This window comes from Cygnus olor, assembly GCF_009769625.2.
Source record: "Cygnus olor isolate bCygOlo1 chromosome W unlocalized genomic scaffold, bCygOlo1.pri.v2 SUPER_W6, whole genome shotgun sequence".
NCBI lineage: Eukaryota > Metazoa > Chordata > Aves > Anseriformes > Anatidae > Cygnus > Cygnus olor.
In genome coordinates, this window is record NW_024429077.1 from 702,366 (window position 1) to 729,660 (window position 27,295).

At 52.3% G+C, this 27,295-nt stretch overlaps 1 protein-coding gene across 1 annotated transcript in view; it reads left to right on the forward strand.

Annotated features, from left to right (window-relative positions):
• Window positions 1–5,358: 5,358 nt before the first annotated feature.
• Window positions 5,359–27,295, forward strand: part of LOC121063000 (protein FAM214B-like) — a 64,236-nt gene continuing 42,299 nt past the window's right edge. The window contains exons 1-3 of the mRNA XM_040543317.1: window positions 5,359–5,535; window positions 6,716–6,847; window positions 8,976–9,065. The gene's annotated coding sequence lies outside the window, so the exon portion shown is untranslated. The remainder of the gene's footprint in view (window positions 5,536–6,715; window positions 6,848–8,975; window positions 9,066–27,295) is intronic.

Here is a 27,295-nt window from a genome sequence, read left to right on the forward strand (position 1 = left end):
TGCAAGGGTTAATGCAGGCCTTAGAGATCGAGTGGGATTTTCACACCCCCTGGCACCCCTCCTCTTCTGGGAAGGTAGAGCGAATGAACCAGACATTAAAGAAGAAATTAACTAAATTAGTGTTAGAAACCCAACTTCCTTGGGTAAAATGATTACCTTTAGCACTCCTCCAGGTTCAAACAGCACCAAGAAAGGATACAGGAATTTCACCATATGAGATGCTGTTCGGATTGCCCTATCTAGTCAGAAGGGATGAGATACCACAATTCGAAACAAGAGAGAGTTATCTTAAGAGCTGTGTTCTGGGGTTGTCCTCTTCTTTGTCATCTCTCAGGACCCGTGGGCTGTTGGCTCAAACCCCACCTTTGGAATTCCCCATTCACCACCATCACCCAGGAAATTGGGTCCTGATTCGGACCTGGAAAGAATCAAAACTCCGGCCTGAATGGGAAGGACACTTCCAAGTACTAGTAACAACTGAAACAGCCGTAAGAACTGCAGAAAAAGGTTGGACTCACTATACTCGAGTGAAGGCACCTGTTGACCCTAGTACCTGGGAAGTTGTTCCTACAGAAGACTTGTTGGAAGTTGAAATCAAAGAGAAAAATCTCATAGTGGACTCTGAGCAGGATAAAAGCTTACAATTGTAAACTAACCTTTTATTTTCACAGGTAACTAATGAGCGTGGCTTGCAAGTGAGAGAAAGGACTGGCCTATAGCGAATCAAAGTGCTCCCAAGGGATTTTTGTTCTAGTAGTAGTGTACATATATCTTATTCTTTGTATTGATAATTATTGGAAACCTAAGGGTTAAAAATAATGACGGGAAAAATCAACTATTAATTTTGTTTCTAGTGATTGTAGGCCTCAGAGAAGGCCTTGGTCAATTGGCAGCTTGGAAAAGGCATGACCAGATAATAGTAAAACGGGATACCCCGTAAAAATATGGGTGACTGTGACAGAGGGTTATGTACCACAATCCGTCATGTTTGATGCTTGTGAGGTGTTAGCTTGTGGAGATTTAAATGCCCAACGACAATTGAGCAGAGAGAACAAATAACTGGGAGAGACCCAACAGCCAGATTGAGAACAGCTGTATGGAAACGATCCTCTATTGCCACCAGAGAAAGGGAGAAACTCAAGGAGAAAACAGGAGAGAAAACAGGAGGCCCTCTTTGAAATGCGGCAGTTCAAACATTTGAGATTGAAACAGGGTATGGGGATGTGAATGCCTGGATAGAATGGGTCAAATATACTGTCCAGAGTCTCAGCCATAGCAATTGCTATGCTTGTGCCTCGGGATGACCGATTGCCCAGATAGTGCCCTTCCCATTGGGGTGGACCAGGGATTCCCAGGGGATGCGATGTATGATTGCATTGTACCAAGAAAAGGCTGCCTGGGGAAATGAGGCCTGTAAGTCTCTCTCTTTGCTGTTCCCTTCCTTGCGTGATAGCAATATCAGGGTTCCCCCTGCATTCTCCACAGCTATAGGTAACCATACAGCTTGCCTCTCACGGCAGGGTGTGAGTGCTACCCGGCATCTGGGAGAATTTGCCTTGTGCACGAGGACCTTGAATGCTACCAAGGACTCGATGGGAAGCTGCTCAAGACTTGAGATCCCCAGGGCAGATCTCTGGTGGTACTGTGGAGGGAAGATCTTACGGTCCACCCTACCATCTAATTGGGGAGGCACTTGTGCGCTTGTTCAATTAGCTATACCCTTCACCCTGGCATTTGAAAGAGAATCATCACAAATACCCAGAAGAAGTAAAAGAAGCTTAGGAATATCATTTGATGATAGAGTGTACATAGATTCTATTGGGGTGCCTAGAGGAGTTCCCGATGAACAGAAAGCCAGGAATCAAATTGCTGCAGGGTTTGAGTCACTGTTCTGGTGGGTAACAATCAATAAGAATGTGGATTGGATTAATTATATTTACTATAATCAGCAGAGATTCATAAATTATACAAGGGATGCGATAAGAGGAATCGCTGAACAACTAGATGCCACCAGCAAAATGGCTTGGGAAAACAGAATAGCATTAGGTATGATGCTCGCAGAGAAAGGAGGTGTGTGTGTGTGTGATACTGAGCAACCATTGTTGCACTTTTATACCCAACAATACTGCCCCGGATGGCACAGTAACTAGAGCATTGCAAGGGCTTACCACCCTTGCCAGTGAATTGGCAGAAAACTTAGGAACAGGCACTTCCATCACAGGACGGTTGGAATCTTGGTTTGGTAAATGGAAAGGGATGGTAGTGTCCATGTTTACATCCTTGATCGTAGTAGCAGGAGTTCTGACAGCCATTGGTTGTTGCACTATCCCCTGTGTAAGAGGACTAGTACAGTGGTTAATTGAAACTGCACTATTGAAACAAATGACCATGGAGCCACCACCTTACTCAAATAAGGTAATGATATTAGAGGAGATGGAAAGCAAAGAAAGTGAAGAAGAGGAAGATATCTACCAAATTACACCTTAGAGAAAAGTTTTGCAAAAATCAACAATTTATAAAGAAGAAAAGGGGGGAATTGTGGGAATAAAAATGTTGTTTTTGCAGAGTTACATTGTTTAAAGGTAAGGAATGGGGTATTGAGATATGCTTGCAGTGATAAGAAAACTTAGCAGGCGACCTTGTAAAATGCAGACAACCAGACTCCTTAGAACAATTAGGTGAAAATCACGGTGTCAAGTCAAGTCAGATAAGTGAAGAAACATTACCACTTCAAACAGTAAAAAAGTCAAAAGAAATGTGAAATTTAACAGGCCGGCAACTGAAGGCCATGCATTGTCTGTGAAGCATCGGATAGGTTGTGAACCTGGATTACCCAGTCAATGGGGAAACAGGAGAGGGTCCAGGTCGTTGAGAAATAAAGTATATAAACCATACTGTGTGACTAGTAGGTGCGCTCCTGCTTGTGGGAGTCCCGCCATTGCAATTGTGAATAAATTACTACTTCACTGCGATCCTCGCCTGAGCCTAAGTTATTGGCTACAGAGTGTTTCTCACACTCTGCAAAAACAACATTTTTATTCCAACACCAGCCAGACCCAATACAGTCGTTGCACTGCATGCTGCCCGGGACACCTCATCTTCCTGGGGAAATACCCCGCTGCCGGCCCTTCCAGCAGGAGAGACTCTGGGAGGTGGACAGCGATGGCGTGGAGCTGAGTGCCAGGGATGGAAACTGCTCCTTGTGCACTGGGGCAGGATGGCTCATGCAGGAGCTTTCCTCTCTTTCCATCTCCTCCAAGCCTCTGGAGGTTTTCTAACCGCTCCCCGAAGCCCTACAGTCCTGTGCTTATCCATCGCCAAATGGCCACGATGGAGTTTGTGGGCAGGGAAGCAGATCAGAGAGGATGAAAAAGCAGAATGTGCCTGTCTGGAGAGTGACCCAGAAAGGGTTAGGCAATGCTCTCACCCCACCAAGCCTGTTAGCACGAGCTCTGGCGTCCCGTTCCTTAATCCTGCTTTTGGAACTGGAATTGTGTTTTAAAAACCAGAGGAGGTTGCTAAGGGACAGCATGCTCGGCAGGGACATCGCTCGCAAACCCTAAGCACTCTGAAGCAGGAGGTAAATAACTTGGGGCATTATTAATCCTTTGCTGCCCACACAATGCACAGAGATGTATTATTCCTGTTGAGGAAAAAGGAACCCAGATCTCCCTGCAGCCAAGGAGCTGAACCAGCAGATCGTTCGGATGGGGCTCAGCAGTGACTGAAGCTGTTCCAGTTTAGTTCCTGCTGAGGCCGATAATGGCTCATTAACCATTTGCTAATGCCGAGCTCGTTTCAGCCACTTCCACAGAATCACAGAATCATCTAGGTTGGAAGAGACCTCCAAGATCACCCAGTCCAACCTCTGACCTAACACTAACAAGTCCTCCACTAAACCATATCACTAAGCTCTACATCTAAACGTCTCTTAAAGACCTCCAGGGATGGTGACTCAACCACTTCCCTGGGCAGCCCATTCCAATGCCTAACAACCCTTTCGGTAAAGAAGTTCTTCCTAATATCCAACCTAAACCTCCCCTGGCGCAACTTTACCCATTCCCCCTCGTCCTGTCACCAGGCACGTGGGAGAATAGACCAACCCCCACCTCGCTACAGCCTCCTTTAAGGTACCTGTAGAGAGCGATAAGGTCGCCCCTGAGCCTCCTCTTCTCCAGGCTGAACAATCCCAGCTCCCTCAGCCGCTCCTCGTAAGACTTGTTCTCCAGACCCCTCACCAGCTTCGTTGCCCTTCTCTGGACTCTCTCGAGCACCTCCATGTCCTTCTTGTAGTGAGGGGCCCAAGCTGTGAACACAGCCTGCACCATGCCCACAGGATGGGCACCGAGTGGTTCCAGCCCACGGGGAGCTTCCACAGCCTCTGCAACGTCCTCGGTGAGATGCTGGAGCCCCACACCAGTCCTGCAGAGCTGGCGCATGGGGCTGAGGGACAGAAGGGGACAATTTTGCCACGTAGGCAGTTCCTGCTGTGACCGAGTGGGGGAAACCAGACAGGCTCTTCCTCCCCGAAACCAGCACCTGCACGTGGCGAGCATGAAACATCCCGTGCTGGCCTCAAACCTGCTGGTTTTAGGGCAGCATCATGGCTGGCTGAGCAGCAGGGACGGCCGTGGGGCTGATTCACGCTGCATTTCCTCCACACCTCCCTCATACCCCTGCGATTCCTGCTTGGCACTGCTCAGGCTGGTAGCAGGCTCGTCCCACTCAGGACTGGCGTCACATAGGGGTTTGGGGCACTTTGGTGGGCCCAGGTGGGACTGTGTCCGTGGGGAGGGGGACACCCGTGGGGTTGTGTCTGGGGAAGGTCACATTGGTGGGGCTGGGGGGTGGGAGGTCTGTGGGGCAGGAGGCCAAGTCTGTGGGGCTGGGATATGCTGTGTCTGTGGGGTGGGTGTTTGTGGGGTGGGTGTCTGTGGGGCTGGGGGTCTGTAGGGCAGGAGACCAAACTTGTGGGGTCAGGACACGCTGTGTCCATGGTGTAGGTATCCGTGGGGTGAGTGTCCATGGGGCCAGGTCCGTGGGGCCGAGTCAGGAGTTAGGGGTCACGGCGACGGCAGCGCCCCCCCCCCCCCCCTTGTTCCCCCCCAGCGCAGAGTCAGGCCCCGCCTCTTCCTCCGCCAGCCAATGAGAACCCTCCCAGCGAGGGGCTGCCCCTTCCCCGCTGTCATCACACACCCGCACGTGGAGGGGGCGGGCTCCGTGCTCCTCGCGTCACTGCCCCCGCGCTCTCCCATTGGCCTCGTCCGCTCACCTCTCCCCTCTCCACGCACCGCCCTCCGCCCGGCTCACCAATCAGCGGCGCGGAGGCAGCTGGGGGGCGTGGCCCTGAGGCGCACCCGGAAGGAACGCCCGGAGTTGGGGCTGCGGCAGCGGCGTTGGTGGGTCCGGGCCGGCACCGAAGGGGTTAATCCCCCTCCGCTCCAGTTCCAGAACGTTCGGGGGGCTTCGTACCTGGGGGCGGGAGCCCAATGTCTGCCGGGGGTGGGGGGCATGCGGAGCTACCGATAGGGGACGGTAGGGGCTGGGTGCACGCGGTGACCGGGCGGTCTGGGGACAGGGGGGTTAAGGACAAGGGGTTTAGGAACAAAGGGTATAGGGAGAAGCCTTCCCCGAGGGTTTAGGGGACAGGGAGTTTGGGGACAAGGGGGCTAGGGAGAACCCCTCCCCGAGGGTTTCAGGGCGAAGTGTCGCCCGGCCAAGCCCCGCTGCTGTCCCCGTTTCACCCTGGTAGGCAGAGTGGCGCTGGTGTGAGCGAGGTGCGGGGCCGCCTCGGGACTACGGCTCCTGGCATGCAGCCCGGTGGCCATCGCCCCTGCGCGGTTGGTGCTGTTCGGGTACCGGGTTTTGGGGGCCTGCTGGTGGAGGCACGGCTCGCCAGGGAGCTCGGCCCTGCTGCTGTAGGGGCAGACCATGTGGAGTAACATGGTGCTTTGATTTTACTGTTAGGGTTTGCTGTTCTGTCCTGGCAGCTTCCTTGCAGCTGAGTGAAGCACCCAGGCGGTGTTCACTCCCACTGGTACGTGCTGAGCTTTCCCCATCCCTGTTCCCTCGGCGTTTTCAGGTCTTGCTCCCTCCTGGGCTCGAGGAGAGGGGAGGAAGCTCCCTCACTGGGTTCAGCTGGCCTCGGAGGGTGGGGAGGCACATCTACACTGCTGTCTTCCTCCTTTTTGTCCAGCATCAGTGTTTAGTCCTGGCATGTTTCTGCATAGCAAAGGGCAGAGACACCCAGGCTTATTTTTTATTTTTTTCAGGTTTTCCTCCTGAGCCTGAGGATGGTTTTGGGGGGTGGGTATTGATCTGGCTCCTGAAAATTGATTTTCCTAGACTCCTGACGCTTCCCCAGCCCTGTACCTGCCCTTACTGCTCCATGCTTCTCCATGCTTGTCCCCTTTTAGTGCTAGATTTGGTGTCATTGTCACACACTGTGTGGAAATCCACAGTGCCGGGGGGCAGGATTCTTTCTGGGTACAGAACGAGAAAACATGTCATCCCTATGTATGTGACAGCAGGTGTAAAGGGAAATTAAGCTGTATGGCTTAGAAAAATGGTATTCCAAGAGGACTGTCAGCATAGCTGTGATCAAGTTATCGAAGACTTCCCTGGCTGGAGGAATTAATGAGTCAGGTTTGAAGCAGGACAGGTGTGAAGGGCAACATGGGTGAAATCCCAAAGGGAGTCATTTGTATGTTAACAGATGGCTTGTGGAGGATGTCATTGTGGGTGATTCTGCAGTGAAAATCTTCTCTTGGAGGTTTTGCCTGATTTCTTTTCATCTCACATCACAGCTGGGACCCCCTCCCTCCAGCACGTGGGTCCCTGCACCCAGGTAACAGCTGCACGTTTCTGGTCTGTTCTCCTGTTTGCAGCACCTGGCAGCTCTGCTTCCTGCAGCCGTCTTCTCTGAGCAGCTTTTAGTTTGTTTTTCCATTTCTCTTGTGCTCATGGGTAAGTGAGCCAGGTTGCTATAACCTCCAGAGAACCGTGTCTCACAAAATTTAAGGTTTGCTCTAAAAACTGTTTTCTTTGACTGGAAGCTGCCTTGCACATCTTTGTCCTCTCTTTGCTCCTCTCCTTCATGGTCTCCTTTTCTTGGCCTCGCCAATGTTTAGCTGCCAATTAATTTTCCCCCCGTTTCTGTCACTGTCCCCATCTGATTGTGAATCCTGTGTGAACAGCAGCTGAGTTCGCGTGCTCTGCATTTCAGAGAGCTGCAGGACAGGCCAGTGGTCTGCAGCCAGAGCCGCCTGCCTGGTGGCCTGGACCACCCCCAGCCAAGCAGTGCGGTGGCAGAACAGCACTTGGATGGAAGCCTACAGAGAAGTCCTGTGCGCTGCAAGAAGTACAGTCAGCGATTCAGCTGGAAGTGCTTTTTAGTAATGAACGCATGTCCTGGGCCTGGGCTGATGCCAACACTGTGATTGTTGTTGGAAGTTAACAAAGATGCAAAGCCCTTTGTGCAGGAGCTGAAGTGATAATCCAGATCTCCTGGCCTCAGCCCACGGGGGGTAATTGCTGCCTTCCTGGGAAGGGTTTTTGCCAGTCCCTATCGGACAGGTTGCTCTTGCTTCCTGTGCTATGGCAGTATGTGGGTGGCAGCACTTCAGCTGTGTCCGAGGCAATTCTTGTCACAGGCATGCTCACACTCACAACCTTCCCTGAAAGGCAGTGTGGTAGAGCAGGGAATCAATGGAGGCTTTTAAATGTATATACAAACATATATATTTATACGCACACACAAGTTGCTCTTAGTGGGGCTTGGTATGTATGTAAGCTCTCTGAAACCATAGTCCTGGTGACTTGGTGACCAGCAGCACAGCATCCCGGTGACGTCTCTCCTGGGATGCTGGTGTGGGTTGACCTAACATCAAGCAGGTAACATCAAGCAGAAGCTTTCTGGGTGCCTTCACGGTCGTTTTATGGACCAGTGCAGCGGGAAGCTGGTGTGTAGGTGCCTATCTGTGTCACGGTGCAAAGGCTGAGCCTGTACTGCTGCTCCTGTAGAGCAGAGCGCGGCTGCTCGGCTGCCATTATTCAGGCTGCTGGTGTCGCTTCAGAGTGGTGCCCAGCGCGAGAGGGCTGGCTGGGGAGCAGGGACTGCACCCAGCCAGCTTTTGCTGATCATCCTAGTAGCTAGGGGAGTGTGAGGCCAGGTTTTGGGGAGGCTGGTACTGTCCTGGTTTTCAAGGACATAGCTTCTGCGCAGCGCTATCTCTGGTAGTCTGTAATCGCAGCGCTGGGAGCCCAGGGAGGAGTCTTAAACAATACCTTTGTGACAGTTTTGGCTGACCTCGTGGAGATTTCTATAAAGCAGTTGTTGCTTTCCCCCTTTGCTGTAGCCTGGGAAACACTACAGCGTTGGGTTTGACTGGGTCTCTTTGGGTTGCTGAGAGCTCCGAGTTCCCTCGCAGCAGCGTTTGGCCTTTCCTGCCTTGGCTCTGCCATGAGGTTTGGTAGGCAGCCTGGGGAGAGCACAGCAAGAAGCTGTGCTTATCACTAAACCATATCCTGGCGTGCCCACGGACGCACAGGCAGCGCCCGTGTGGTGAAGCAAAGCACGGCTGCGGAGGGTAGGGAGGAGCAAAGTCAAGGCTTCCCCCTGAATTTGGGGAAGGGGAACAGTGGCAGCAACCTCAGCAGCTGTCTCTTGGATCCAGCTCTGGCTTCCTGGGGGAAACAACCACGTCTACCTGGAGTCATACAGGGTGATAACTGGAACCACAGGGGAAGGTTGTAGCTGGAGGGGTGGCTTTAGCACAGGTAGGAGATACTGTGGGGTCTTCATGATGCTGGGGATGCTTGTGGTCCCTTGGAGCTGTGTGCAGGCCATAAAACTGCTTGGCTTGGGATATGAGCAATCACTGACCGGCCAGCATCAGGGAGGTCATCTTGTGTGGGCAGGTTATTTCTCAGCTGAGCTTAATGTGTATCTCTGCACTGTGCACTTGTCTTTCCAGGTGACCCAATGCAGCCAGAACAAGCAGCCCCAAGATCATGCTGCAGGTGCTGAGAGCTGCCTTTCCTGTCTGCTTCAGTCCTATGCCCAGGTTAGCACTCATTTGATCGTTACTGGTTTCTCTTCCTTCTTCAGGACAGTTTGAGGAAGGCCAGGAACGCCGTGCTTTCCTCCTGCCTCCCCTTGGTCCTTGGGGACAGCTCAGTACAGCAGGTGTCACGGAGCTGCTCACACTGCCCAGGCCGGCAGGGTGGCTGAGGGAGCCTGGGTGGGTGTCACCTGTGCTGCTAAGACTGCTGAACACTGCACGCAGTTGGAAGCTCAAGGGTGGTGTATTTTAAACCCTTGAGAACTTGCTGTCTGTGGTGCTCACTGAGCTTGTCCTTCTGTCCACCAGCAGTATTGAGCAGGAGGATTTCCCAGCTGCTGCTCTGCTGCTTGCTGTCCTTCATTTGAAAAAACAGAGCTAAGGCTTCACCCAGAGTTCACTAGAGGCATGATCCTGCTTTCTGTCAGAACCAGTTGAGCTCTGCCTGTGTTTTCCCGAGACTTTGTACTTCTAGGAGGGAGCCTGGCTCTCAGCCATGGCGTATCAGTGAAGTGTTTCAGGAGGACTAGTAGTCTTGGTATTGCCACTGACCAGAAATGCGAAGGTCTTTGGGAAGGGAGCCTTCACCTGTACTTTGGTTTTTGGAGAACCGCAGCAAGGCTCTCTCTTGGCCCAGAGCTCAGGTGCAGTTTGGCCAGGAGAGGTTTCGTGGGGAAGCCGCCGTTCAGCGCATGTGACTGCCCAGGCTGTGCGGCTCTTCCTCTCAGTGTCTGCCAAGGAAGGTTGGGGCCAGGCCAGAGACAAGTGGAGGCTGGGCCTCAGGCCATCTTTTCTTTCCCATTTCCTTCAGCCTGATGCTGAGGTGGAACCCGCAGGCAGTGAGGCAGGGGTAGATTCACCTGGGAAGTTAAAAGGAGGGAAGGAAGGAGTCCTTCATGCAAACTCCCTGTCACATGGTGTGGTAGCAGCAGAGCAGCCCCTTTATCCAGCTGAGGTGTGGCAGTCACTAATGCCTGCTCCTTGCTGGGATCCTACATCTTTCTTAATGATGGAAAGGAGATGTATTATGTGGCTACGACCAGAGAAGAGGTGTGTTTTGCTGGGGCTGCTTGCAGATCCCCATCCACCAAGCTCACAATACTCTCTCAGGGCTTACCTGCCTTGTGACAAGAGGCATTTTAACGCAAGGATCACCACGTTGGATCCACTTTTTATTTTCTATCTGCTGACCAAATAGTTTGATACTTCCCAAGATGGCAAACCTCCCGTGTATGTGTAATGCAACAACTTCTCCCAGTACCTGGTCGTAGCATGAACCTGTTTTCTGTGGCTTGGATATCACCTAACCCAGATGATATCAGTGAGTTTACGTTTGGGCTGAATTAATTTTGTTAGCTCAGGTGAGTGCAGCTGGCAGTAGTCTGGTACAGCTGGCAGACCCTTGGATAGATTTGCAGTGCCCCCATCAGGAAGGGGATGCGATGCCCTGCTGTCAAACTCAGAGCTAATAAAGCCGGGGTTAGATGTTCAGCAGAAAGTGGTCAGCCTAGCATCAGTCAGCCTGCTCTTAGCATGCTTAGGCTGCCATTGTCCCTTAGTCTTACCAGTAGGTCCTCTTTACACAGGAAACCTCAAGGAAATGCTGCTCCCCCTTCAGGGATGGGGCCCTGGGTTCCTCATGAGTATTGGCACTGGAGTTATGCAAAGAATCCCCTCTTTGCCCTACCATCTCTGCTGCAAGTAGGGTGGGCATTCAAAGATCCTGTTCTTGGGAGTGTTGGGACAGCTGGATCCTTGTTCAGTTCTCACTGCTCCCAAGAATGGAGCAGAGGATCATCTGCTGGGGCTAATTTTAGGCCTCCAAATATTGCCGATTTCCCCGAGTTCCTATTTGTGTGCAATCCTGCTATGCAAGAGTCCTGTATGCTAGAGTGTAAAGGTTTTGCAGGGGGATAGTGTGCTGGGGATTGGGAAGAACTTTGAATTCCTCACTTACCTAAAGTGTCTAAGCCAAATCCTTTCCATATCAGATGTAGGTGTGACCTTCCTTTTTTCAGCCTCATGCCAAGCACCCTTTGGACCTTGCTTTGTGGGTGCCCACACACTGCGTGCCTGCAAACCATCAGCTTTCCACCCTTTGCCTGCCAAAAACTTAGCATCTCTCGTTCACAGCAGTCAGTTCCTGTCACCTTGGATCATAGAATCATAGAATATCCTGAGTTGGAAGGGACCCATAAGGATCAAGTCCAACTCCTGGCACCGCACAGGTCTGCCCAAAAGTTTAGACCATGTGACTAAGTGCACAGTCCAATCGCTTTTTAAATTCAGACAGGGTTGGTGCAGTGACTACGTCCCTGGGGAGCCTGTTCCAGTGTGCGACCACCCTCTCGGTGAAGAACCTCTTCCTGATGTCCAGCCTAAACTTCCCCTGCCTCAGCTTAACACCGTTCCCGCAGGTCCTGTCACTGGTGATAACGGAGAAGAGGTCACCTGCCCCTCCACTCCCCCTCGCGAGGAAGTTGTAGACTGCAATGAGGTCCCCCCTCAGCCTCCTCTTCTCCAGGCTGAACAGGCCAAGTGACCTCAGCCGCTCCTCATACATCTTCCCCTCTAGACCCTTCACCATCTTCGTTGCCCTCCTCTGGACACTCTCCAACAGTTTAATGTCCTTCTTGTGCTGTGGTGCCCAGAATGCCCAGGATGGATGCATCCAGCAGCAAATGCAGTTTTCCGTGAAGGCTTTGGGTGTGGAAATGCTCCAAGACCCATGAGAGCAGGGCTCTGACCTTCTCTTCATGGCTGGGTGGCTGCACAGCATCTGCTGCTGACATCCTCCAAACTAGCACAGCACACAGTGAGGCCTCCAGGCCTCTCCCTTATCTGCACACACAAGGCTTTTCAGCCCCTCTGCCCTTTCTGGTTTCCACCTGCTCAGGTGATTGTTGTCATGTATTTCAGCCAAGCTGAGGTTAGCACTGAGCTCTGCCGAGTTCTGTGTTGAGGCAAGATGTAGCTCTGTAGTTCTGGCCCATCTTTATTTTTAGCCTGTGTAAGACTTGTTTGATGGTATCAAAAGGAAGTTGCATGTTCTCCTGAGCTCCATGACTCATCCTGGATGAGGACCGAGGCTTTGCTAGCTTCTGCTATAACCCTCAAGTGATGTAACCCGTTGTGGTGGGCCCTACGTGATATAGGGAAGGGCAGAGGAGGGAGGAGTAGCAGTGAGGGAAGCAGAGCTTTTAGAAGTTTTGTTTTATCCATCTTGTCAGGTCACTAAATGAATTCATCTAAAGATACGGGCAGGTATCACACCTGAATGTGGCTCAGCAGGGTCCTTTGTCTTTCCTTGCATCTTGTGCCTGTGTCAGAGAGGAGCTCTGCTTGCACGCTGGGTTGAGTAACCATTTAACAGCACATAGCAACAGTAGACAACAGTTTTTAGGACAGGAAGCGAATCAGGATCTTGTCTCCTGTTCAAGCCACAGCAAGGTTAAGTGCAGCAGAACAGAACTGCCTAAAGTGGAAATGGGCTGGACTGGAAAGCAGAGACTTGGCTGCCCTAGAGACCTCTGCTGGGCTGTGGCGAGAAGAACCTGGGACCTCTGTTTCCATCAAACCTGGTGCTGCCACAAGGTAGAAGGAGCTGCAGGGGGCTTTCTGATGTGCAGAAAGCCACACGTTGTGCTGCTGGCGACAGCGGGAGGCTGGGCAGGGGCTGCATGTCACCATGGGGATGTTGTCACCCAGGTGGGGCAATGTGCCTGGGTCTGGCCTGAGCACCGTGCCCACCCAGCGGGCTGGGATGGGGGCTTGTGGGGGCTGCCTGCCTCCCTTCTTCCTTGGGTTTTTTTTTGGAGCACATTTAGGCTTTCATGTGCCGTATGGAGGTTTGGTGTGTGGGATGGTGGGGAGGGGACAGCAAGGCTTGGGTGAGCAGAGACAAAGGAGGGGGGCAGCAGGGTGCGCTGGGGGGATTGCCATGGCAACTCGAGCTTTCGGCAGCCTGTGCGGTGGCGCTGGGCCAGCTGTGCATCCCACTGCAGCCCTGGCCCCCTCCTGCCGTGGGCTCTGTGCCCCACTGGCCCCTGCAGCCGTCCTCCCCAGGGAGCAGCTTCAGGGCGAGTGGCTGTGGTACTTTGTCCAGCTCAGGCAGCTCCTGTTTGCTCAGGTTGAAGCCTTGAGTTACAGAGCAGGCCCAGCCAGAGGGAAACCGGTCTTCTAAGCCCTCTCACTGAATCATGGAGGGCAGCATGGCATTCTGCTGCCCTTGCTCATCCTCAGTTAATCAATGTAAGTGGGTCCTGCCGTGCCTGCATCTTTCAAAGATGCCGGGCCCCGTACCGCACCGTACATCTTGCACAGCTGGTTTGCCTTGCTGCGGGGTAGCTGTACTCTAATGGAGAGCAGACACTGATGAGCCCTGTGATATGGTCTGAGACCATCCTCTGGGCAGGTAAGGGAGGCATTGAGCAATTCTGAAGCTGCTTTTGGGCAGACCCCTTGCCAGAGGCTGGCATAGGGCCAGCTCCTGGTACTAAAGGAAGCAGGGAACATCATTGCCATTCATATGGCTGCATGGAGAGAAGGGGTCAGGAAGTCAGGCTCCAGCCTGGCTGTAATATGAGTGTGACTGAGACCTGACCTGTCCTCTGAAAAGTGCCTAAAGCCTTGGGTGTGAGCCAGGGGGACAGGACTAGCTGGTTGCAAGCACAGCTTGCCCATCTTGACATGGATCACTGTGTGAGCTGTAAACCTCTCTCATTACACCTTCCAAAGGTCAGTGCTCGCAGTGGATTACAGTGCTCTGCCCCCAGCCCAGCACGAGGGAGGGAGGAGTCTGCCCTGCCTTCAGAGGATGCTCTGAACTGATGCTGGTCAGACGTGGGGTTGTTATAGGATGGTGCGTGCTGCTGTGGTGCCTGCGGTCAGGATTCATCTGAGACCAGGATGTTCAGGCAAAGCTGGAGGGGAAAGGATGCCCAAACAGCCCTACGTTCACAATTGTCATGGCGCTTGCCTGAGCTCTGACCCCTCCTTCCAGCTCTGAACCAGGGTACAAAGCCTCAGAAATTCTCCTGGAAACCATTTTCACCATTTGCAATCCACCATAGTGTCTGTGTCAGGCCCTAGGGTGATTTTAAGACCTGCATGGGCTGCCCATCTCTGTCCAGTGCTGTAGTTCCAGCTGTCTTAAAGCTCCCAAATGAGTTGAACTTGTTTGTAAAATGTGCCCTGGGCTCTAGATCCTGATGTTCCCAAGGGAGAGCAAACAAGGAGGTGAAAGTTGGACCCTGGATCTGAAGTGAAAGCTGCCTGCAGCAGATACCTGTGTGCTTCCTCCCTCAGGCTCCCAAGAAAGTTCCCTTTCCTTCGCGAAGGGGAACAGCTTGCTCTGCACTGCCAGCTGGAGCTTCCTTCCCATGGGGGAAGCTGAGACACTGATACCTGATGTTGAGGGCAATTTCAGATCATCAGCTCGAGCACTGTTCTTAACGCACGTGACCTTCAGCACTTGGTGTAAGAGTTGGCATTGCAATATGTTACAGGCATGGACGGTGGCAGAGTGATCAAAATCCACTGAGCCAAGCAGTAGTTCCCTCTGACCCCATTTGTGCAGCCTGTTTCTTCTGATCTTTCCTCCAGACTGAGGCCCCAGGAAGTGCTATGAAATATCATGGAGCGGTGGCAGGGCTGAGTGGATAAAGCTGTGCGGTGTGTGTATGTGTGTTGGGGCGTGGATTGCCGGTTTGTAGGGCAGAGAGTGTTTTTTTTTCCATTTATACAGCACCTTGCATGCTGAGATCCTTGTCTAAGACTCAAGGTCCTGGGTGCTGTGACCTGATGAGTTATAACCGTGTCGTCTTTGAAGTGCTGCTCCCCATTTTTCTGTCTTGTCTCCTCACACTGCATTTTTAAGTGCAGCACAAAAGATCAGAAAAGCCCAAAGGCAGTGGGGTCACATCAGCTCCCGATTTGGGGAGGAGTTAGGCGTCCATGCTGGAATAAGCATTTAGGGAGTGGCAGCCAAGAGAGATTTCCTCCTGGCTGAGCTGCAGCGTTGAGGTTTGGAAAGTACTGTGTGGGTTACGTGCTGCGCTTTGCTGCCATCGCCTCAGCGGCTCTGGGACACGCATGCTTGTGTGGAGCCAGATGGGGACACTTTGTTGAGCAGCATCACTCTGACAAAATGGCCAGTGACCTTTTGGACATCAGGAGCAACCTTAATGGTGCCGCTGCTGAAAGACCGCTGGGGACTTCAGCAGGGACATGAAAAATCGTTGGGTCCAGAAGGAAAATATGCCTTGGTGGGCGCTGCTACCTGCATTCCCTAAATTGTGAGAAGATAGTCAAGCCCAGCGGTGCTGTACAGATTGTCCTGTCTGGAAGATGTGTAAAGAATAGTTTGCAAGAGCCAACTATTTGTTCAACTGAAACCTGGGGGAAGCATGTCTGGACTCACTGCTCTGGGGTTTTCTTGCTGCCAGACAGCAATTCTGTGGCTGTGCAGAGAGGGCATAGTAAAAACAGTTAGCAGGCACTTGTGTCCTTTCCATACTGTGCTTCCCTTACTGCTGGGATTAGTCAAGCTGGGCCAGCAGTGTACAAAGGGTAATTCCTGAGGTCCTCTCTGCTGTGGCTGCCAGCAAAAGAAAGCACTTGTGGCATCAAGTGACAGGTCTGAGCTTTGCTTTCAATTCATTTTCTAGGAGCCTGCAAGAGCCAAAAATATTAGCAGACTTTGAGGAACTGGAATGTTCTCAGACTTTTTGTCTTGGGCTGGTTGGCCTGCCTCTCCCTGAGAATGCCAGTCTGGGTTCTAAAGGTATTTGCAGTGGTTTGTCCTGGCCAGGTGATAAAACTTGGTGGAGAGAGCCAGAAGTCGTGGCACCAAGCTGCCAGCCTGAAAGTGCTCCTCTGGCTGCCGTGCCTGTTTCCTGCAGCTGAAGGGCTGTTTCGTGGCTTGAATTTGTGGAGGAAGCAGGCTTCAGATTGGAAATAGCCTCTCCCTTTCTCCTGTGTATCTCTCTTCCTGGCAGCTCAGTAAGAGTGATTTATTATCAATAACAGCTCTCTCATTCTGTTTCCCTACGCTATCTTACTGGTAGAGTAACTGAACAAAACGCAGTGATGCTTCTGGTAGGAAGCTGCTATCAGAGGCCTGTCGTGTAGCAGAGGCTGGAAGCAAGGAGGAGCAGTTTACCAGGAAATGCCTGCCTTCATTTCTTGGGAAGGAAAAGGCATCTCACCCCTGAAAGCTTCCTTACAGCCTAACTTCAAATGTTGCTGGTGGAGCTGCACTGTGTGAGCAGTGGTGAGAATGTTGCTCTCCAGAGCCTGGGAAAGGTGTGACCAAAGTGGTGGTACAGGGAGAAAAGTCAAATTCTGTCTTTAAGTGAACCTCCATGAGGAGTACCAAAAAGAAAAGGTATTGCTTGTATAAATCCTTGTAAGGAAAGAGTGGGGAGTTTCCTTTAGAGTGAGCTTGTCTGAAACTTGATATGTCTCAGATGTGTGTTAAGAGAGAAATGAAAAAACTATGCTATAAAGCGATAGGGGATAATTAATTTAATCTAACGTTGTGCCCTGGGAAGCAGAGCTGGGGCAAGGATATTGGCAGTAACATTATGCTTTGTGTGGCAACAAAAGCAAATGCCACCTGAATGCATGTCCCTGGGAGGGTGAAAGGGTTTGCTCTGCAGTCCCCAGGAGGATGGGAGCGAGGCAACCAGGAGACAGAAACCTCGGGGAAGATGCCGGGAGATCTGTAGATGAGCAGTGCCTGATAGCTGTGCATCTTCAGCATGAGCTTTGCTTTCCCATTTGGCAGATCTGGTGAACTGGATGGCAATGCTGGGCACTTAATCTCATTGTGGTCATGATAAATGCAACAGAGAAAGAGTAACTTCAATAGCATTAGTGAAATGTCTGAACTGGAGCCTAAATGATCAAATCTTTATCATTAGCCTCTGTTTACAGAGTAGATGGGTGGTGATCCAGCCCCCTACTAGCCTTTTGGGAGCCAGGGCATTCTTCTGTTTTATAATGCAATCTCTGGGTCTCTAATTTTTTGGTTCCTATGTGGTGTTACCTTTCTTGGCTGAGTTACATGCACCTGCTGTATGCTGCTAATGGATTGACTTCTTTCTTGAGGTTTGTTTGGCAGAAAGCTTCTGTTTTCCCCCCATTTACTGATGGGCACCACTGCAATTTCTTGCTCCTCCTGCAGGAGCAGCAGGGGCACTTTGGGCCAGGCTGAGTGGTGCAGAGACCAGGAGCTTTCCATGCCACGAAGCTGCTGCTGTGATGATGCCCTCCCACTCAACACCCAGTGCCTCCCACCCTATCCTGCTGCCCTGTCCTGTGGGGACGCACTGTGCTGGCCCTACAGCAAGGACACCTCTCACCCAGGGGCTGGCCAGTGATGGGGTGACAACCTGATGCGGGCCACACCACCCTTGTCCTGCTCCCCAGTGCTGGGTGCTGCCCATCTGCTCCTTTTCCCCGGGACAGGGACAGCATGCCATGCATCAGTTTCCCTGTGAGGCGGGGAGGAACAGAACCAGACTGGTAAGGGGTGGAGGGGAAGTTGCAGCAGCTGGTAGGAAATGGTGTTTTGGGATGGGGCAGGGCCACCTTGCAGCACCCTATCTACAGAGGTGGTGTTTGGGGGTGCTGTGGCGCAAGCTTGCCTTGTCTGCTGTGAAGGTGGTGTTTTGGGGTGCTGCAAAGCAGCTCTGCTCTGACCCAGCCGCAGAGCTAGCATCTTTGGATGCTGCAGAGCAGCCCTGCCCCACGCTGTCTTCTCCTGTGCTGGGGATCCTGCTAGGCTAGGGAGGGCTGGTTGCATCTCCCATCCCCTCTGCTCACCCACGTGCAGGGTGTAAGATCGCGGATGGTCCCGTGGCCCTGCTTCTGCTGGTGTCCGATTCACGGGGTGCTGCTCGGGCATGGGTCAGAGCTTACCTGCTCAGGCCAGAGTCAGGAGTGCTCTCACCTACGTGCAGGCTGCAGCAGGAGCTCTGTGGCATCCCTCGCTGTCTGCGCTTTGCAGCTGCGGGCAGGAGCAGAGGGGTCCTTGCAGGAGTGATGAGGGGAGTGCACGGTCCCACTGCTTCCTTCCTCACTCCCATTCCTGTTTTGTGGCCCCAAATCTGCCTGCTTGTGGCACAGATTGTAATAAACCTGCTAAATGGGACAGGCACTGTACAGAGCCATGAATCCTTCCCACCCCAGTGTTGCTGCAGCAGCGTGGGGCAGAGTCCCCACATGCACTGCTTGGCAGTGGATAGTATTGAGGATGAGGGTGAGGATGGTCAAAGGGGTCTTATTCTGCATCCTGTCAGCCACCAGCAGATTGTCAGCACAGCTCTTCCATAGGTCCCATGGCTGTCGGAACCTGCCATGCCTCTGTGAAGCACTTTGTATGTGAGGCAGTGCCCCAAGAGTTAAACCACAGTCATGGGGCAGGGTTTGTAGCAGGAACAAAGAGGGCTTTTAAAGTTGGGACAGGAATAGAGGGAAGGGATTGAGCCTTTGAGTGTGTTGAATTACAAAGGTCATGGAGATCCCTTTGCTGGGAGCCAGCAGCAGTTGAGGTCCCTGTTGGAAGTGGGGCAGAGAGAGAGGAGATTGTGGAAATCAGTGAGGGCGAGTTCTTGGGGAGCTTTAAGACCAGAGTGAAAACTCAGTTGTATCCCGAGACAAATGAGCACTGAACACAAGGCTGGGAGGCTGGGATTGTCTGCTCAGTTCAAACCTTCTATCCTGACATTTTGGGGTGGCTTGATTTTTTTTTTTTTTTTTTTTTTCTCCCCTATATCTCACTCCTTGATGTGAAAGTGTTTAAGCTGTGCTATTCCCACCCCTGCTTTTGAGGCTGATAGTGAACATGTCAATCATCCTTTCTGCAGTGGAGAATTGCTTTGCTGCCTGGGGAGGCTGAGAGGGAAGGACCCAACAGCACATCGAGGTCTCTGGGTATCCCAATCAGGGTGATAACATGCAGCTGAATTGATCAGGGCAAAAATAGCAGGAGCTTCTGTCTGGAGGAGTGGGGGGTTAAATACAGGGGGACAGGCTTCCTGGGAAGGATCCTGGTGTAAAGTTAGTTGGACCAAAGGAGGAAGAAGGAGCCCTTGTCTGCTGGAAGGAGACCGGCTTTTGATCCATGGGGAAGTGGCGAGGCTGCCTTGGCTGAATGGACTAGCACTGGGGCATCCAGGTATCTTGTAAGCACTATTCAAAAGTGTGGGGCAAGGGGGCACTTGCAGCTGCCCCACAGGTGGCAGCTGGATTTATGGCATCACCCATGCAGCCAGTGCTTGGGCTGCTCCTGCCTGCTCTGTGCCGGTGAGTGCTGCAGGGTGAGCAGAGGGTGCAAGGCAATGCCTGTGAGGGAGGCCATCTCTAAAATGCAGAAGAGAGCCTGCAGGCATGTTTTGCTTTGTCAGAAAGCTTTTAAATGCCTGCCCAGGCTAAAAGTGGATTTTTGCATGTGTAGTTCAGCAGGAAAGCCTAAGTCTGGCTGCTTTCCTATCCTGGCCTTTCCGCTTAGCGTCATCTGCGCTGGGTGCCTTGTGGGGCACAGCAACAGAGGGACCAGAAAAAGTTAGGGAAGGGATGGATGGCAGAAACCTCCACTTCCCTTCCCACAGCAAGGTGGGAAGAGAGCACAGCTTGTTTCCATCTTGAGCCTCGGCTGGTGCGAGCCAGCCCACCCAGGATGTGTATGGAGGGCTGCAGGATGTGCTGAGTCAACAAGAGCATCCCTTTGCACAGGGAGGTTTGATTGTGGCTGCCAAGACAATAGGGGTTTGCAGCTTGCAGGAAGGGTGAGTGCCAGCTACAAGCCACATGGTGGGCTTTCCAATTTTAGTAAACTCAGATTTGTGTTACTGACCAGAAAAGGAAGCTTAAAACTTTCAAGCTGGATTAGCAGGCACTTGGCCATTCAACTCCATCCCTTGCCATGGGTACACCCCCTAATCTAAGCTTTTATTTAAAGAAATTCCACATCTGGTCCTTACATTGGATCGGATGACCTTGGATGTGATTTTTTGGAACAAAGGGCTGCTACTTCACTGGACTTTGTCTAGGAGATGGAAAGTGGTTCCAGGGAATGCTCCATGAGTGCTGGGTGCCAGCTCCAGCTATTTCATCTCCCTGGATCCTGGCAGAGAGGAGATGCTGGGACGGGAACAGGCTCTGTTACAGCCTCTGTCCTCGTGCTGGCAACTCCGACTGGGTCACTGCAGCCACCAGTTAAGTTAGCAGCCTTGTGGCTGCTCTATTTTTTTCAAGCACCATGAAGGGAGATGAGCACAGAGCCACTGTGGGAAAGGGGAACCCAGAAATGAAGGGTTTGGTTTGGGGCTCCTGGAAGTGATAACATCCTCTGTTGACCTTGGTAGATGGCTCATTGTCAGACTAGCAATCTGTATGCCTGCCCTTGTTAACAGGAACCATTTCAGCAGAAGCATCAAGTTCACGTATTTCTCTCTGCTTAGCATCTGCATTCAGAAAGCCTGAACTTCTCCCTCTGTTGTTGCTCCAAATCCTCACTTCTCACGCTGCCCTTTGACATCACCTGAGCAGCAGAACCATGTCACTGACTTAAAGGTGGGTGAATAAATCTCTCTGCTGACAGTTCCCAGCTTGCTGCCCTGAAGTGTACTGTTTCAAGGCAGTAAGGTCCTGTCACTGTACTTTGGAAGGATGCTCTGCCACTCTTTAGCCACGTGGGCTGCATAAGGGGGGGACACAAGAGTTACAAGGGATCTCTGGTGTGGGAGGGATGTCAGAACTGAGAGCAGCGTGGCTCTTTCCCATCTGATCCCCTCCCAGCCTGGCTGAAGGGTGCTGTTATGGATAGGGTGTTACACCTCTGTTACTCACAAATGGGGGGCCGTCAGGACACTGTTACCATCAGGCTCAAATCGGAGCAGTGCCCCTGCATGAGGGCATGTTCTTGTTTAAGAGCTCTGTAGGTTCTCTCTGCTCTCCTAGCCTCCACAGGGCTTATTGGGAAGCCCTTCTTTTCAGAGCCTGATTTAAGCATGTGCATTTAAATTGCTGGGCCTGTCCTGCTGGTGGCTGCTGGTTTGTTCAGGCACTTACCCAGTGCTGTGACCTTGGTGACACCATGACCATGGTGTTGGCTGTGCCTTTGGCCGCACTGATAGCGCATGGTGAGTGCTGTGGATCTCCCACCCTGCTGCCCCTGGGGAGCGAAGCATCCTGATGGGAGCCTGCAGGAGAAGCTGTGTGGCTTGTCTTGATTCTCTTTGCCCTGAGAAGGCAGATTTTCTCAGTAGGAGATGGATCCTCCAGCCATGAGGCTGCAGCAGGGAGAGGCGCAGCTCCGCAGCCCAGGTGTATGCACACATCCGTGTCTTCCCCGCGTGCCCGCTCTCTCTTGTGTGCTCCTTGACACAGATGGATGTGCTCTGCTCTGTGGAGCTGCTCCCCAGTGGGAGCGGTGATGGGTGATCTGCCTTTTGTCACCTCTGGCTGCTTTGGTCCCTTCCAGAGGCTGATGTCAGCCAAGGAAGCTCTCCACCCCAGAAAGCCAAACTGGGAAGAGGTGCAGCACGGAAGCGTGCATGTCGGGCTGTACCCAAGGCAGGTCTGCCGGGTGTCCCTCCAGCAGTCAGAGGTGGGGTCAGGCTGCCAGAGGGCTGATAAAACCACCGGGTTTGTCTGGAAGGCAGCATCAGAGCCTGGAGGAAGCTTGCCCCCAGCCTCGCTCCTTATCTTGGCAGTGCGTATGCATGGCAGCGCTCCTGCTCTTGGCTGGCCCTGCTGCTGCCCTGAAGTGGCCTTGAGCCAGCAGCGCTGGCGCTGTGGGAGAAGTGGGGTTTGGCACCAGTTCTGCTGCCTCACTGAGTTTGTGGCGTTGCCCTGACACCCGTGGCCGGCCATGGTAAAATGGGTGAGTCAGGCAGGAGGAGGGGGTGAGTCAGAGGGGAGTGAAGTCAGAGCGGGAAGCAGAAGGCAGGTGCTGACCCAGGGCTGGGCATTTGGGGAGTCCAAAGGTCTGGCAGCCTGTGCTGGGTACCCCTGGGATCTGGGGGAGCCTGAGGGCTCAGGCAACAGAGTGGTGGAGACAGGGCAGGATCCGTCTCGGCTGTGTGCCGCACCAGGCCTGGGTGAGTGCCTTACCAGATCCTTGCTCACATCTTGCCGCCAGTATGTTAGTGTCCTTGGAGGCGCTGCCGGGAGGGACTGGAGATGAGTGCCGCAGGGGAGCAGAGTGATGGCAGGGTATTCCAGCCTCCGGTGAGCAGGGTGAATCCTTCTCCCAGGAGGCAGTGGGGCACGCAGCCGCCTTGGGCAACCTGACCAGGTCTCTGTTGTGGTTTAACCCAGCCGGCAGCTAAGCACCACACAGCTGTTTGCTCACCCTCCCCCCTCCCTCTCTGGGATGGGGGAGAGAAACAGGAAAATGAAGCCTGTGGGTTGAGATAAAGACAGTTTATTAAGACAGAAAAGAAAGGAAAATAATAATAATAATAATAATAGTACTACTACTAATGATGTGTACAAACAAGTGATGCACAATGCAATTGCTCACCACCCGTTGACCGATGCCCAGCCTATCTCCGAGCAGCTGCCCCCCCCCCCCGCTAGCCACCCCTATATATTGTTCAGCATGACGTCAGATGGTATGGAATACCCCTTTGGCCAGTTTGGGTCAGCTGTCCTGGGTCTGTCCCCTCCCAGCTCCTGCTGCATCCCTAGCCTGCTCGCTAGCAGGACAGAGCGAGAAGCTGAAAAGTCCTTGGCTTGGTGTAAGCACTGCTCTGCAACAATTAAAACATCAGCATGTTATCAGCACTCTTCTCATCCTAACCCAAAATACAGCACCCTACCATCTACTAGGAGGAAAATTAACTCTGTCCTAACTGAAACCAGGACAGATATCCACCCCTTATTTCATACCATTTACGTCATGCTCAGGTTACACCCTTTCCAATACCTTCTAATTAATCACTATTTTCATCTATGGTATATAGAATGTCCACTGAGTCTGCATAGTCCGTGACTGACTTCGGGCTCCATCTGTCACAGCAGTCTTTCAGGGCAGAAGAGATCACAGAATCGAAGGGGTTGGAAGGGACCTCGAAAGATCATCGGGTCCAACCCCCCTGCCAAAGCAGGTTCCTTAGAGCAGGCTGCCCAGGTAGGCGTCCAGACGGGCCTTGAATATCTCCAGAGAAGGAGACTCCACAACCTCCCTGGGCAGCCTGTTCCAGTGCTCCGTCACTCTCACCGTGAAGAAGTTCTTTCGCATGCTGGTATGGAACTTCCTATGCTCCATCTTGTGGCCATTGCCCCTTGTCCTGTCCCCACAAACCACTGAAAAGAGGTTGGCCAAATCCCTCTGTCTCCCACACCTCAGGTATTTATACACGTTGATGAGATCCCCTCTCAGTCTTCTTTTCTCCAGGCTGAACAGACCCAGGTCTCTCAGCCTTTCCTCATAGGGAAGATGCTCCAGGCCCCGTATCATCTTTGTGGCCCTCCGCTGGACTCTTTCCAGGAGATCCCTGTCTTTTTTGTACCGGGGAGCCCAGAACTGGACACAGTACTCCAGGTGAGGCCTGACCAGGGCAGAGTAGAGGGGGAGGATCACCTCCCTTGACCTGCTGGCCACGCTCCTTTTAATGCACGCCAGGATCCCGTTGGCCTTCTTGGCCACCAGGGCACACTGCTGGCTCATGGCCAACCTGTCGTCCACCAGGACCCCCAGGTCCTTCTCCTCAGAGCTCCTCTCCAGCAGGTCGCACCCCAGCCTGTACTGATACGTCCGGTTGTTCCTTCCCAGGTGCAGGACTCTACACTTGCTCTTGTTAAACCTCATTTGGTTTCTTCCTGCCTCTCTCTCCAGCCGGTCCAGGTCTCGCTGAATGGCAGCACAGCCTTCTGGCGTGTCAGCCACTCCTCCCAGCTTTGTGTCATCAGCATACTTGCTGAGGGCGGACACTATTCCCTCATCAAGGTCGTCGATGAAGATGTCGAACAAGACCGGACCCAGCACCGACCCCTGGGGAACACCGCTAGTCACAGGTCTCCAGCTGGACTCTGCACCGCTGATCACCACCCTCTGAGCTCGGCCAGTCAGCCAGTTCTCAACCCACCTTACTGTCCACTCCTCTATCCCACACTTTCTCAGCTTTGCTATCAGGATGTCATGGGAGACAGTATCAAAAGCCTTGCTGAAGTCAAGGTAGATGACATCCACTGCTCTCCCCCCATCTACCCAGCTGGTGATGCCATCATAGAAGGCAACGAGGTTGGTCGAGCACGAACTCCCCTTGGTGAATCCATGCTGACTACTCCTCATAACCTTCTCTTCCAACTGCTTGGAGATGGCATCCAGAACGAGCTGTTCCAACACCTTGCCAGGAACAGAGGTGAGACTGACTGGCCTGTTGTTTCCTGGATCCTCATTCTTGCTCTTCTTGAAGACTGGAGTGACATTGGCTATCCTCCAGTCTTCAGGCACCTCTCCTGTTCTCCAGGACCTTTCAAAGATGATAGAGAGCGGTTCGGCAATCACCTCTGCCAACTCCCTGAGCACACATGGATGCATCCCATCGGGACCCATGGATTTGTGTGCGTTGAGCCCACTCAGATGCTCCCAAACCACTCTCTCATCAACCAGGGGGGAGCCCTCCATTTCCCAGACCCTTTCTCCTCCTGCCAGGGTCGAGGAGTCCCGGGGGGGAGTTCTTGAAGCAAAGACTGAAGCAAAGAAAGCATTCAGTATCTCCGCCTTCTCAGCATCTCCCGTTACCAGGACACCCCCATCGTTCAGCAAGGGACCCACATTATCCCTAGTCTTCCTTTTACTGTTTACATACTTTAAAAAACCCTTCTTACTATCTTTTATCTCTTTTGCAAGCCTCATCTCTAGGTGGGCTTTAGCCTTCCTCATCGCATCCCTGAAGGCCCTGACAACACTTCTATACTCCTCCCAAGAGGACAGGCTCTTTTTCCACATTTCATAGACCTTCCTCTTCCTTTTGATCTTGTCGATGAGCTCTTTGCTCATCCACGCAGGTTTCCTGCCCCCCTTCCCCAATGTCCTACTCTTAGGGATGCACCGATCCTGAGCTTGGAAGAAGTGCTGTTTACATGTAGCCCAGCTCTCACAAGCACTCTTGCCTTCTAGCAACCTAGCCCAGGAGATACCCCCAAGCAGGTCCCAGAAGAGGTCAAAGTTGGCTCTTCAAAAGTCCAGGGTAGCAATCCTGCTATTTGCCTTACTTCTTCCACCAAGTTCCATCTTGAACTCCACCATCTCATGGTCGCTGCATCCCAAGCTGCCCCCAACCTTCACATCCCTAACAAGCCCATCCCTGTTGGTAAGGACAAGGTCCAGAAGCACCCCCCGCCTCATCGGCTCCTCCACCACCTGCATCAGGAAATTGTCTTCAACACATTGTAGGAACCGTTTGGACTGCGCGTGCCTGGCCGAGTTGCTTACCCAACAGATGTCTGGATAATTGAAGTCCCCCATGAGAACCAGCGCCCAGGATCGTGAGGCTACTACCAGCTGCTTGTAGAAGGCCTCATCGACCTCCTCCTCCTGATCTGGTGACCTGTAGTACAGCCCCACAACAGTGTCCCCCATACCAGCCCACCCCTTAATTCTCACCCACAAGCTCTCCACTTGTCCTTCACCCTCCCCCAGGTGGAGCTGGGTACACTCTAATTGCTCCCTCACATAAAGGGCAACCCCACCCCCTCACTTGCCCAGCCTGTCTTTCCTAGAAAGGACATAGCCCTCCATGACAGTGTTCCAGTCATGCGAACTGTCCCACCACATATCTGTGATTGCAAGTTGGTGTGTGATGTTGGATCGTCACACGTTGAAGCCTGTTCTTATTCCATCACATCTCTGTGCTTCTCCATTTCTATCAAAATTCATTCATTATTATCTGCGTGGCTGTTACTGTAATACCATTAACAGGACATTGACATATAGCAATCATGGTAGTGATGACATACAGTATTCTATAATAATTAACATACTACAATTCAACTCATGGGCTATTCTCACCCAGTATTAAATCCCCTTGAGGTACACACCGGACCTCCCCATTCTTTTGCATTACCCACCAAGTGCATCCAGGTCCCTGAGCAAAAGCAATCCCATGAATGGGTTTGCCTTTTCCTGAGGCAGGAGTAGCCCAGACTGTCTTACCCAGCATGTTTCTTACGTGCACTACAGGAACTTTATCCCCTTCTACAGTGCGTAACAGGTTTGATTGGGCAGGTCCAGCTCGGTTGGCAGATCCTCTAGTATTGACTAACCAGGTGGCCTTTGCCAAATGTGTATCCCAATTTTTGAATGTCCCAGCATCCATTGCTTTCAGTGTAGTCTTTAACAGTCCATTGTATCGTTCAACTTTCCCGGAGGCTGGTGCATGATAGGGGATGTGATACACCCACTCAATGCCATGTTCTTTGGCCCAAGTGTCTATAAGGTTGTTTCGGAAATGAGTCCCATTGTCTGACTCAATTCTTTCTGGGGTGCCATGTCGCCATAGGACTTGCTTTTCAAGGCCCAGGATAGTGTTCCGGGCGGTGGCATGGGGCACAGGATATGTTTCCAGCCATCCGGTGGTTGCTTCCATCATTGTAAGTACGTGGCGCTTGCCATTGCGTGTTTGTGGAGTGTGATGTAATCAATCTGCCAGGCCTCTCCATATTTGTATTTCAGCCATCGTCCTCCATACCAAAGAGGCTTTGACCGTTTGGCTTGCTTAATTGCAGCACGTTTCACAATCATGAATAACCTGTGCTATAGTGTCCATGGTCAGGTCCACCCCTCGATCACGAGCCCATCTGTATGTTGCATCTCTACCTTGATGGCCTGAGGTGTCATGGGCCCATCGGGCTATAAATAATTCACCTTTATGTTGCCAGTCCAGGTCCACCTGAGCCACTTCAATCTTAGCAGCCTGATCCACCTGCTGGTTGTTTTGATGTTCTTCAGTAGCCCGATTCTTGGGCACATGGCATACCTTTACAACCAGGTTCTCTACCCGGGCAGCAATATCTTGCCACGATGCAGCAGCCCAGATGGGTTTGCCCCTGCGTTCCCAGTTGTTCTGCTTCCATTGCTGTAACCACCCCCACAGGGCATTTGCTACCATCCATGAATCAGTATAGAGACAGAGAACTGGCCACTTTTCTCGTTCAGCAATATCTAAGGCCAGCTGGATGGCTTTCACTTCTGCAAACTGACTCGATTCACCTTC